General features: G+C 32.4%; 1 pseudogene; it reads right to left on the bottom strand.

Moving 5' to 3' along the window:
• Positions 1-4,780: 4,780 nt before the first annotated feature.
• LOC129036569 (small integral membrane protein 15-like) lies at positions 4,781-9,119 on the bottom strand (annotated as a pseudogene).
• Positions 9,120-11,081: the final 1,962 nt, after the last annotated feature.

Below are 11,081 nucleotides of genomic sequence, written 5' to 3'. Positions count from 1 at the left end.
TGTCAATTTATTTCTGGCATTGATTCTATGCCTTCTTCCTCATTGCCTGTTACTAGTTTGAAAGCACTCATCTCCATCAAATCATCTGTTAATTCTTCTGGTGTGGTGTCTTAATTAGCTCTTGAGTTTCTCTAAGATCCGTATCTTAAAACTCTCTATCTCTCATCTTTTTGCCATATCCATCATTGCTTTCATGATTTCTTTGATTGGCTGTGTCATAAATCCTGTGAAGTCATGAACAAAATCTGTACATAGTTTTCTGCAGCAGGAATTTACTGTTTGGGGTTAATGGCTTTCATGACTTTTTCTATAACAGCAATGGTATCTTCAATGATGTAATTCTTTCATATTTTTATAATGTTTTCTCTGTTGGCATTCTCTTTCAGAGTGTTGACAATCCTCTTCAAAGAGTACTGTGTGTAATGACCTTTAAAGGTCCTTATGATCCACTGATCTAGAGGCTGAATTAGAAATGTGTTTGGGGGCAGTTGGCCACTTTGATCCACTTGTTGTTAAATTCATCAGGTTCTGGGTGGCCAGAAGCATTGTCCATTCAAAAGAAATTAAAAAGGCAACCCTCCACTGGCAAAGTACATCCTGACTTTGGGGACAAAGCATCAATGGGAACAATTCAGAAAAAGTGTTCTTGTTGTCCAGGTATTGTGGTACAACCAAATGATTGTCAGCTGGTGTTTATCTTTTTTTTTTCCTTTAAGGCTCAGGGGTTAGTAGCTTTATAGACAAGGGCAGTCCTGATCATAAACTTTACTGCATTTGCACAAAACAGTAGAGATAGCCCATTCCTTCCTTCCTTAAGTCTCAGTACTTGCTTCTCTTCCTTACTAATAAATGCTCTTTGTTTTTTTTTTTTTCTTTTAATCTAGAATAAGGCACTTTGGTCTGCATTGATAATTGTTTACGTAGATACTTTTTCTCCTAATGATTTTCTTAATGACTTCTGGGAACTCTGCTGCCTCTTGGTTGATGGAAGCTGGCTTTTCAGTTGCCTTGACATTTTTTAAGCCAAATCTCTTTCTAAAATTATCAAACCACCCTTTGCTGGCATTAAATTCTCCAGCTTTAGATCTGTTGCCTTCCTTTCACTTTAAGTTGTTGTATAATTACCTCACTTTTTCTAGAATTAGATTAGTATCAATAGGTAGGTATGCCTGTCACACAGCAATCCTATACCCACATAAAACCTGCATTTTTAATAAAAGATAAGGTATTTTGCATAAAGTGCAAGGTTTTTGTGTCTTCTGGTGTAGCTAGCTGTAGCAACAGCTTCACAAATTTCTTTTTCTTTTACAATGGTCCTTATGCTGGATTAATTTATCTTCTAAGGTCAGACAACCACAGCTGCAGACCTAAATTTACAGTACATATCAAGTAATTTAACTTTTTCTTACAGTGTCATGACTTTTCTCTGCTTTTTGGGAGCACTTCCAGTATCACTAGTGGCACTTCCCATAGGTTCCATGGTGTAATTCAAGGTTTACAGTATTGCATGAAACATGATAAAATATGTGAGAACTATGAGAGATCACTTTTTACTGCAATACTCAGTTTACCAGAGAGATAAACTGCTCACATGGAGATAATTAGCATCACGTGGCTTTTTAAGTAGATACACAAAACACTTGAACTCACCACAATAGCAGCAGGAGGTGGCTAGGAAATTATTATAGTAGTACAGCATGTAACACATTTAATTTTATCTAGTTATGGTTTAATACTGCATCTTTATGCTTCTTTATATTCTTCTTAACTTCAAATGGTGCCTTGTACAGAAAGTGTTTGTGTGTTTACATTTTGATACATTTTAACTTTTTGTAATATAGTTCTGCAACTTGAATAGATAAAATGATAAAATAGACTAGTATTTACATATATTTATACATTCATGACATACCTAACATTTTCTTAATTTTCTTGATAACTATGGCTATATAGTTAATCTGGGAGATTTTTCAAGTTGTTGCAAATCTCCCAAATTGTTTCCAATATATTTATTGAAAAAAATCTCTGTACAAATTCATCTGCACAATACAAATATGATTATTCAAGGGTCAACTATAAACAAAACTGTATTATCTATTTTAAAGAAAGCAGTCACAGGAATCTTTGAAGTAAATGTCAGGTCACATTACTCCTTTACACAATACACAAATTTGGTTGCTCATAAAGACCTACATGATGTGTCATGTAACCCCTTTTGATTTGATCCATTACTACTTTAGCCACACTGAACTTCCTAATGCATTGCAACCAAGCATGCTTTAACCTCAGGCATTTTCACTAACCACTCTACAATCTGGTAGAGCCATCCTTTCAGATAGTCACAAAATTTGCTCCTTTTCTTCAGGCTTAAGATAAAAAATCATTAGGTAATGAAGCCTTGCCTTAACCCTGTATTAAAAGAGAATGCTTCATGCATGTGCACGCACAGGAACTTGCACACACAGAAACACAAAATGGCGTAATTGAATCTCTGACTTTGCTATTCCTTTTTCTATAGTGCTGAACACCACTTAACATGCTATATATTTAATTTTTAACTTTTTAGTGTGTGTTTTTAGTTCACTGAGATTTAAGGTACACAAGTGTAGGAACTTTCTTCTCTATTTTTTTTTCTTCAAGTTTTCCTTCTTGAAATACAAGTGCTCAACCAATGCATTAATAAATCACATGCAATAAACAGAAATAAACTATATGTCATTATTGGAAAAAAATTCATGTATTTAAATTAAGAGAAATATCAGAAAGAAAAATTCTGACTTTAGAATAGTGGTTACCTCTGGAGAGACACCTGTGTTGGGGTAGATGATAAATTCTGCTACCTTTAAATTTTTTTAATAAAAAATGAATTACTCTATGAAAATTAAAATTAAAATGTGTAAATTATATATTCCCACTTAAACTTGTTTTTAGAAAAGACAAAAGATGGAATAAAAATTAAATATAATCATATATATAGACAACTATCGTCAATTTATTTTCAGTCCATTCTTTTTGTATTAACAGCTTTTCTCTCTTCCTATGTGTATTCATATATTTCTATAGCTGCTATCATAAGTAGCCTTTTAATGACTTCATATTATTACATAATGTAAATGTACTATTATAAGTTTAATTTAAATAACTTGTTTTACATGAATATTTACTTGGGTGACTGCTTTTTTTTAGTGTATATGTCTCAAAGAGACATTTTTAATACCAAGGAAATACCTATTGTTAACATTTGTAATCTAAGAATTTATTTTCCCACCAGTAGTCTTGCTTCAGCAGACCCTTCTCTATATATAATCATTTCACAATTTTCAATATTACTTCCAAAAATCCACATTTTTTATAGTTCAATATATAAGTAATTTAATATTGGTTTAAATGCCATTATTTGTCCTATTTACTGTTTATATTTATTCTTTGGTGATACAATTTGACTTCCTGTTTTCATATTGTTTAGAAATGAGCTTTTCATATAGATTAACACTGTTTTCCTCTCTTTATAAAAAAGTATAACATGTATCATAATGTCTAGCTTTACTTTTAAATTAGAGCTTTTGGACAATTTTGTAACTTTAAATTCATTATCAGAGGTGGAGAAAACATTAATAAGCTATTAAATATTGATAGTGATTAAAGTTACTGGACCATGTATTTATAAAAGCCGTGTTTAATAACAATAAGTTCTATTTATACTATTTAACTGAAGAATATGCCCTTTAGCTTTTACTTCTAATTCCACCTTATTGTGGTTTGGAAATAATTTACCTTTTGCAACAAATTACTATTCCCAACACGTTTTTTCCCAAATTTTAAGCCTTTCTTTACCACTTATGAAGTATGACTTGACTTACTCTTTTAAAATTTCCTTAAGAGAAATTTAAAATTTTAATTTTCACCTTGAACCTGTTTGATCAAAAAGTGTAGTAATCATTACCACATGAATTTAAAAAGAATAGAATAAAAAACAAAAGTGGTATGATATCATTAGCAAAATGTCTGATGAGACATTTTAACTACTTCACATTTCTACTCAGTCCAAGCAAGAATAAACCGGTTCCAAGGAGCTACCACATTTGTCATTTTTACTGCAAGCTTTGAATTAGTGTTTCTTTTCCTAGCAAGTCAACTCTAAGAAAATGACATTTCATAAGTACAACAATTGTAGGTGATATTTTACATAATCAAGATAATGAGAACTTTTTACAAAATTAAGTTAAAATGCAGAATATCTTTGCAATTACCATTCATCTAAAAAGCTAAAATAGGAAAAATTCAGAAAATTAATGTGCTCATTGATTGATATTATTTTCTTTGAGAAAATCAGAAATGATTTTATTCCAAGAAATAAGCAATAATAATAATAATAAAAGATGTAATTTATATATTGTGTTTCTTTTAAGCCAAATCACACTTTTACTTCAGAGAGCACAATTCTTACTTTGACATTCATAAACTTCTTTGTCCAGAACAGGACTTCATTTTAAACCTTATTTCAATAGAGTTCAAAATATATAGTCATTTTTCTCCATAGGATGTTTTCATTTAAGTACTTAAGCTGCAAAATGGCAAATGACTAAGTCAGTTACAAAGAATGTGTAGCTTATGAAATGCAATCTTAAAATAACTGTGAACAGACACGAACAAACGTCTATATCCAAGCCTAAAATTTATATTACTGAGGTCAGCACTAATGTGATTCTCCCATATGGTCAAATTTAATTTACTAAATAATACTGTTATGAAATCCAACAAAGAAACCATAGAGGATCCTTCAAAAGATGATAATTTTCCAAATAATTTTCCTCTTATTCTTTCCTCTATCCTTTTTAAGTTGTTTGACTTTGGCGATATTCTCTTGACTCCTGTTTCTTCCTTTGCTGTTTTCCTGGCTCCACAATCATCTTCTTCAGTTTCCAGGACATAAAGCACTTGCTAGGACCAGTGAAATGAGGGCCAAAATAACCGTTGTGAGGAAGCTACTTGAAGTCTTTGCAGCCCATTCCACAATATATTCATCCCAAGCCTTTATATCAAATATCTTTGAATGGGTTTTAGGACAATATGCTTGAGTAGTGATCCCTAACTTTGTTCTAGGATGGTTCCTGAGCTAATCACAATTTCATGATGCTTGGTTGTTTGTCTTCTTTAGTTCTACTGTATCTCTTAAGTAAAGGTTTAAATCCTACTGGAGCCACAGGCCCCAAGGACTACATTTACCTCTTACCCTCAGCTTTGGCAAGTGTGGGTCCCTGGTCTCACAGCTGGGCAGCGATCACAGAGCATAGAGTCCCCAAAGGAAGGCAGTGACTGTCTCAGCTGGGCACCCAGGCAAAATCATGGCAGCAACTGCGACCTGCGTTTCCTATCTCTGGCCCAGGCCAGGGGCTCAGAATCCCAATTAACAGATTTTATTAAAAGTATGTTATGATGTTTCTACATTTGGTAAGAGAAAATCAATCCATGCCCTGTTTGTATTTTGTTAATTTATTTTTATTATAAAAACAATATAATAGAATGTTTAGGTTGTACAGAGTTAGATATGTTCATTTCTCAATTTATTCCACATTGGTATCATTTCTAATAAAAAATACTCTAAAAACTATTGTTTACTTATTTTTATTTTGTTACTTGTATTTATGATTAGATGATTTTATATTTTATTCCATATATTTTTTCCTCAAATGTTAGCCAATTGCCCCAACATTGTTTTAAGGAAAAAGTAACTCTTTCGTACTGATTTTAAATCCTTCATGTATTGCATATTAAATAAAATACATGTCTGCTTATGGGCATTCTTGCCATTACTTTTTTCAAAACACTAAGTTCCAAATCAAAAATCCAATAAAATTCCAGTACTTTCAGAAATTCAGTACTTAAAATGCCTCTTAGACAATAGTCAGCATGCATTAAATGGTTTTCACAAAATCTCTTCGCAAACTGTATCCTCCTTTAGACTTTATCCTCACTCGGTCTACTTTAAAAAAAACAAATTAATGTCATTTAATTTTCCTAGGTAATTTCGTATCTCATTTGCATATTGATTATAAATCATACCCAACTTTTATAACTGAGCAACACCTTCAATATTACTGAAACTTAAAAATTCATTAAAGTTCCCACACTTTTACTATCTTTTGAGAACTACAATGTCCACAAGGTAAAATAATACTGTTTTTCATGTTCTACTGAAGAAAAAACAGTATCAATTGCTTTTTATACTTTTTCACTTTTAGTAAACACCAGGTGTGACTTACTGTACAAGAGTACCTAAAGCCAGGCAGAGAACATTTTATGTTGTGATTAAAGTTTCTTTAAATGCATTTCCTGTAATACCAATTCCTCAAAGCTACACCTATAACTTCAACCAGATGCTAATTATTTGAACTGTAATTAACAGTGTGACACTTATGAAGTAATTTTTAGAATGATTACAGTCACTGTACTTTTATTCTCCAGAAGTGCTAAGTACTGTAATCATCACCTGTTCACGGCGAGTCTTATTGCACCACAGGCTATTAACAACGAATGGCTCCGTTTAACCAAAGCTTCATTCCTAATGAATTATCAGTAACTGGGTTTTTATGTCCAAAAAATGAACTGTCAAACCCTGCTTCTCTTCTATGATGTGAACTCATTCTCATATATAAAATGTGTTTTTAAAAAATCTAATTATTTTGGTGAGTGTGATTCTTCGAAAGTATTTTACATTTGTAGAAATAATCTTTTAAAAATTACACAAATAATCTGGGAAATGTGTGTAATTCTCCCTAAAAAAATAAATGGATACATTGTAAACCTTTTCATTCTGTATTTTAACATAAGGTAAAATTAACTTGGGAGAGAGGGTGTATGAAGTTTGACCCATGTGTGCATTTATGTAAACATATCAATAAATCCTACTTCTGAAAGGACCAAAACACTAGGTAGGGTAGGTTTTGCTTTTCCCCTTTTTTCCAAATGTAAAATAGACTCTAAAAGATTGAATAATTTGTCCAGTCATGTGTCATAATCAGCAAGAACTCAGGTAATCTAAGTAGAAATCTACCAAAGCTTTCAAAGAGGTGATGGAAACTTTCTTTACGACAGTTTTTCTTTGTTGATTAGCTTGATTATGTGATCCACCAGAGCACTGTGCTGACTTTATATTCTTTATTGCTCATAACAGAGGATCAGGGCATGCAGCAGTGTGCAAAGGATAGCCTAGTAGCTCCACGCTGGCATGGGCGAAGCCACCTGCCTGTGCTGAAACTCTGAATTGCCACATGTTAAAGCTGAAAGTGACACCAAAGGAAAAGCCACTTCTGATTGTTCCACTCTGCATTCCAACACCAAGAACCATATCCAGCAAACAGTAGGTGCTCAATAAGTGTTCATGGAATGGCTGGGTAATTTATTTGTTTTTCTATGCCTTATTTTCTACTTTTATGGTGGTAATAATGGTACTAAATGTCTCCTAAGGTTGTTATAAATGGTATCTGAGGTGATATTTTAGAGCATTTAGCATATTATAATCAGCAATGAGTATTAATGATTCTTTAATTCAGAAAATGTTCATTGTGCTCTTAATCTATAATGTAATTGGAGAGAGAAAGATTCAAATAGTTCATTGAATGTCAAGGGCGTTTACAGTTGAGAAACCATTTTCTCTTTAATCAATGCAAATTACATTTATTGTTGCTCTTTTATTTTGCTCTTATCAATACAAAACCGTGTTTACTTTGGGGATGCTATCTTCAATGATCTCACAACAGTCAAGAAAGGGAGGTACGCCAAGGGCTGCAGAGCCCCAGACTGAAGAACTCCTAAGAGAATTTAATAGGTTGTCTCAGACAAGGTCTTAGTATTAGACGCCATAGCACTCACCTGGTGGTACTACTACCTTAGGTACAAGGAGCCCAGCAAACTACAAGGGCATACATACCATAGACAGGGAAAAATAAAGCCATCTTTTTTTTTTTATTTTCTTCTTCTGATTTTTTTTTTAATTTTTGAATTAAACATGAGAAAAATTTGAGCCCAAGGCCAGAGAAGGCAGGTCTAAGTAGCAGAGGAGGGAGAACATCAGAGTCCCTGCCCTGGGAAACCAAAAGAGTGGCTAGTTGTTTTTGAAGTCTATCACCCAAGTCACCCAAAGTGGGAGTCCAGGACCACATTCCCAAGATAACCATGCTTCCTCAACCTCCTCTCCTGGGAGTATGTAGTTTGGGTAAGACTTTGAAATGTCTGGAAATCCTGCTTCCACAAAGCCAGGCATCAGTGATGAGGAACATCCCCCAACCCCCAGGCACTTTCTATCCTGGAAAGGTGAAGAGCTTGAATTTAGGCAAGAGAAGAAAAACTTTCTATAATATAATTAATAATTGGAAGAAATGTTGATATTTACAAATGCAGTTGCTTTTTTTACATTGATCTCAAATGGAGTAATCTTATTAAATATATATATTTAATCTAAACATTTACTTGTAGGTAGCTTTTAGATATTTTGTGCAGGCATGCATATCTTTTCTGAGTAAAGACAGATATATGGTTTCCTTTTCAATTCTTAGATTTTAGTTAATTAAGATTGTTAGTGCACTTGGCTAGACTCTCCAGTACAGTGTCTAATCAAATTTGGGAAAGTGAATATCCTTGAACTGTTCCTTAGATAAGAATTGTTCCTGAGTTAAAATACTCATCTAAGGGGGTGAAACAGCCTTCAGTATTTTAACATTCAGTATTAACAATTAATATTAAATTAAAATTAATTTTTGCTTTAAATAACAACATATTTTGTTTTAATATTTTTATATTTAATCATCATTTTCAATGCTTACATGGGTTATTATATTTGAATCTGTCCATTTTCTTACCTCTAATTCTATTTTTTCAGGAGAATTAGACAATAATAATACATATTGTTTTTATTATCTAAATGCCCAGGTGTCTTTTACCTAGTTTTAGTGTCTACAGAACAGAATAATCATAGCAGGAGGGAGGTAGGAGCCTGGCAGGACCAGGTGATGACAGGCCAAAACCACCAACAAGCGGCACCAACAGTAACCTCTAGTTGCCCTGGCTGCTCATCAGCACACGACATTTCCACCAGGGCTGTGATAGTTTACAAATGCCATCGCGACGTATGGAAGTCACCACCCATTTCCATGGCAACAGCTGGAAATCAGTGCCCATTTTCTAGCGATTGATGAATAACCTGCCCCTTTATTTGTATGCCATCAAAGTGGGTATAAATGCAACTGTCAACTACCCATCGCCTGTTCTAGCCACTTTGCTTATGGGCTAGCCCTGCTCTGCAAGGAGCAGTCACAGAACTGTTAACACTGCCACCACCTTAATAAAACTGCTTTCTTCCATCACTGGCTTAATCTTAAATTATTTCCTGGGTGACATCGAGAATCTGCCCTGCATCAAAAGGACTGAAGATTAACCAGAGACTGCTCTATTTCTCTACAGACTACCTTATAGATTTTTTAACCTCTTTTACTATTTTTTCATAATTAAATCAAGATACTTATATACAACCTGTATAAGGATTGTTATTTGTAAATTTTAATCTACATAATTTGATCATTAGACAGCAAACAAATAAATATAAGGTGCTATTTAAGGAAATGCAGATGACTTGAATTTCAGCAATTCTGCATTATACTCTTGTATCAATATACTTAGTATCGATAATTCTACAATTGGCCCTTGAACAACATGGGTTTGAATTTATATGAGGATTTTTTAAACTAAATGCAAATTCAAAATGCAGTATTTGTGGAATATGAAACTCACATACAGGGAGGACAGAATTTTTGTCAATGCAGGTTTTCCCTGCTGGACTTACGTGCAGATTTTGTTATACGCTGGTCCTGAATAAATCCTCCACATATACTGAGAGATGACTATACTTTATTTGCTTAATTCCTGGACACAAGGAAAAAAACACAGTAAATGTCTCAAAATCTGACCTTTGAAACACATATGAACCCAGAAATCATCCCAAAAGTCATGGTAAACTCCACATATACAAAAATTTACTTACTCAAAGATTTTTTTAATTAAGTATATTTGTTATAAAACATTTGCATATAATAATCTATTTTAATACTATTATCATAGAGAAGTTACTAGATTATAAATCAGTCATCATACTTTAAAAGAATCTTTGTAATTCCTGTAATTCTCATTTCATTTAAGAAACAACTTTGTACGATGCCTACACATCCCTAATACCTAAATGACTATATGTTATATATTGTTATATGATTGTTTCTCCATAAGAGTTTCCAAGTTCTTTGTAGGCAGACACTATGTATCATTTGTCCAAGACATGACAGTAAATGCTTAATAAATTTTGAAACATGAGTATATTGTTTTGTAATATGGTGTTCTTAATTAATTTAAAATGAATTATTTAACTTATCTACATTTGCCCAGGTACTATCATTTAAAGGCCTTAAGATGATTTTGCTCTCATATTCATGTACATTTCAAATTTTCAAGACATTTTCCAGTACAAGTACAAATAATGGCAAGTAATGTAATTGGTAAAATATTGTGTATATCATTATTTTAAAGGAAAATTAGTACAATTACTCATTTGAATATCTAATGCAAACGTGATACCCATAATCATATATCTAATACTCCATGAATAGGTTATTTCTTAAGTTTTATATTGTTCCTTTTACTTTCTTTTTTTTTTTACATTTTGAGCTTTCTCCAGAGAATTATTATCCTATTAAAAATAATTTGAGCTTTAAACATGTTTATTATGACAATATTTGTCTGAAAATTAATGTGTTGCCACATTAAAAATAATTTTAATATTCAATTACCATGGAGCTCTGTGTATTAACATTTTTCCTTCTGGATTGAGTAACCATTTAAATTATTTGTGGTACAAAATTCATCTAAATAATTATATTACAAATATTAATTGACAAGTTATTGCTGAGAATTTATCTATTACTAAAATAAAATGGATTATTAGTAATTTATTTACCCATTTTTATTACTTATTACCAGAGTAATAAAAGTATTATCGTTCTACATTTATTTTTATTTTTCTATTTTATGTGTTTAGA

This window comes from Pongo pygmaeus, chromosome 1 (assembly GCF_028885625.2).
Source record: "Pongo pygmaeus isolate AG05252 chromosome 1, NHGRI_mPonPyg2-v2.0_pri, whole genome shotgun sequence".
Lineage (NCBI taxonomy): Eukaryota > Metazoa > Chordata > Mammalia > Primates > Hominidae > Pongo > Pongo pygmaeus.
This window is presented reverse-complemented; position numbering and strand designations above follow the sequence as displayed.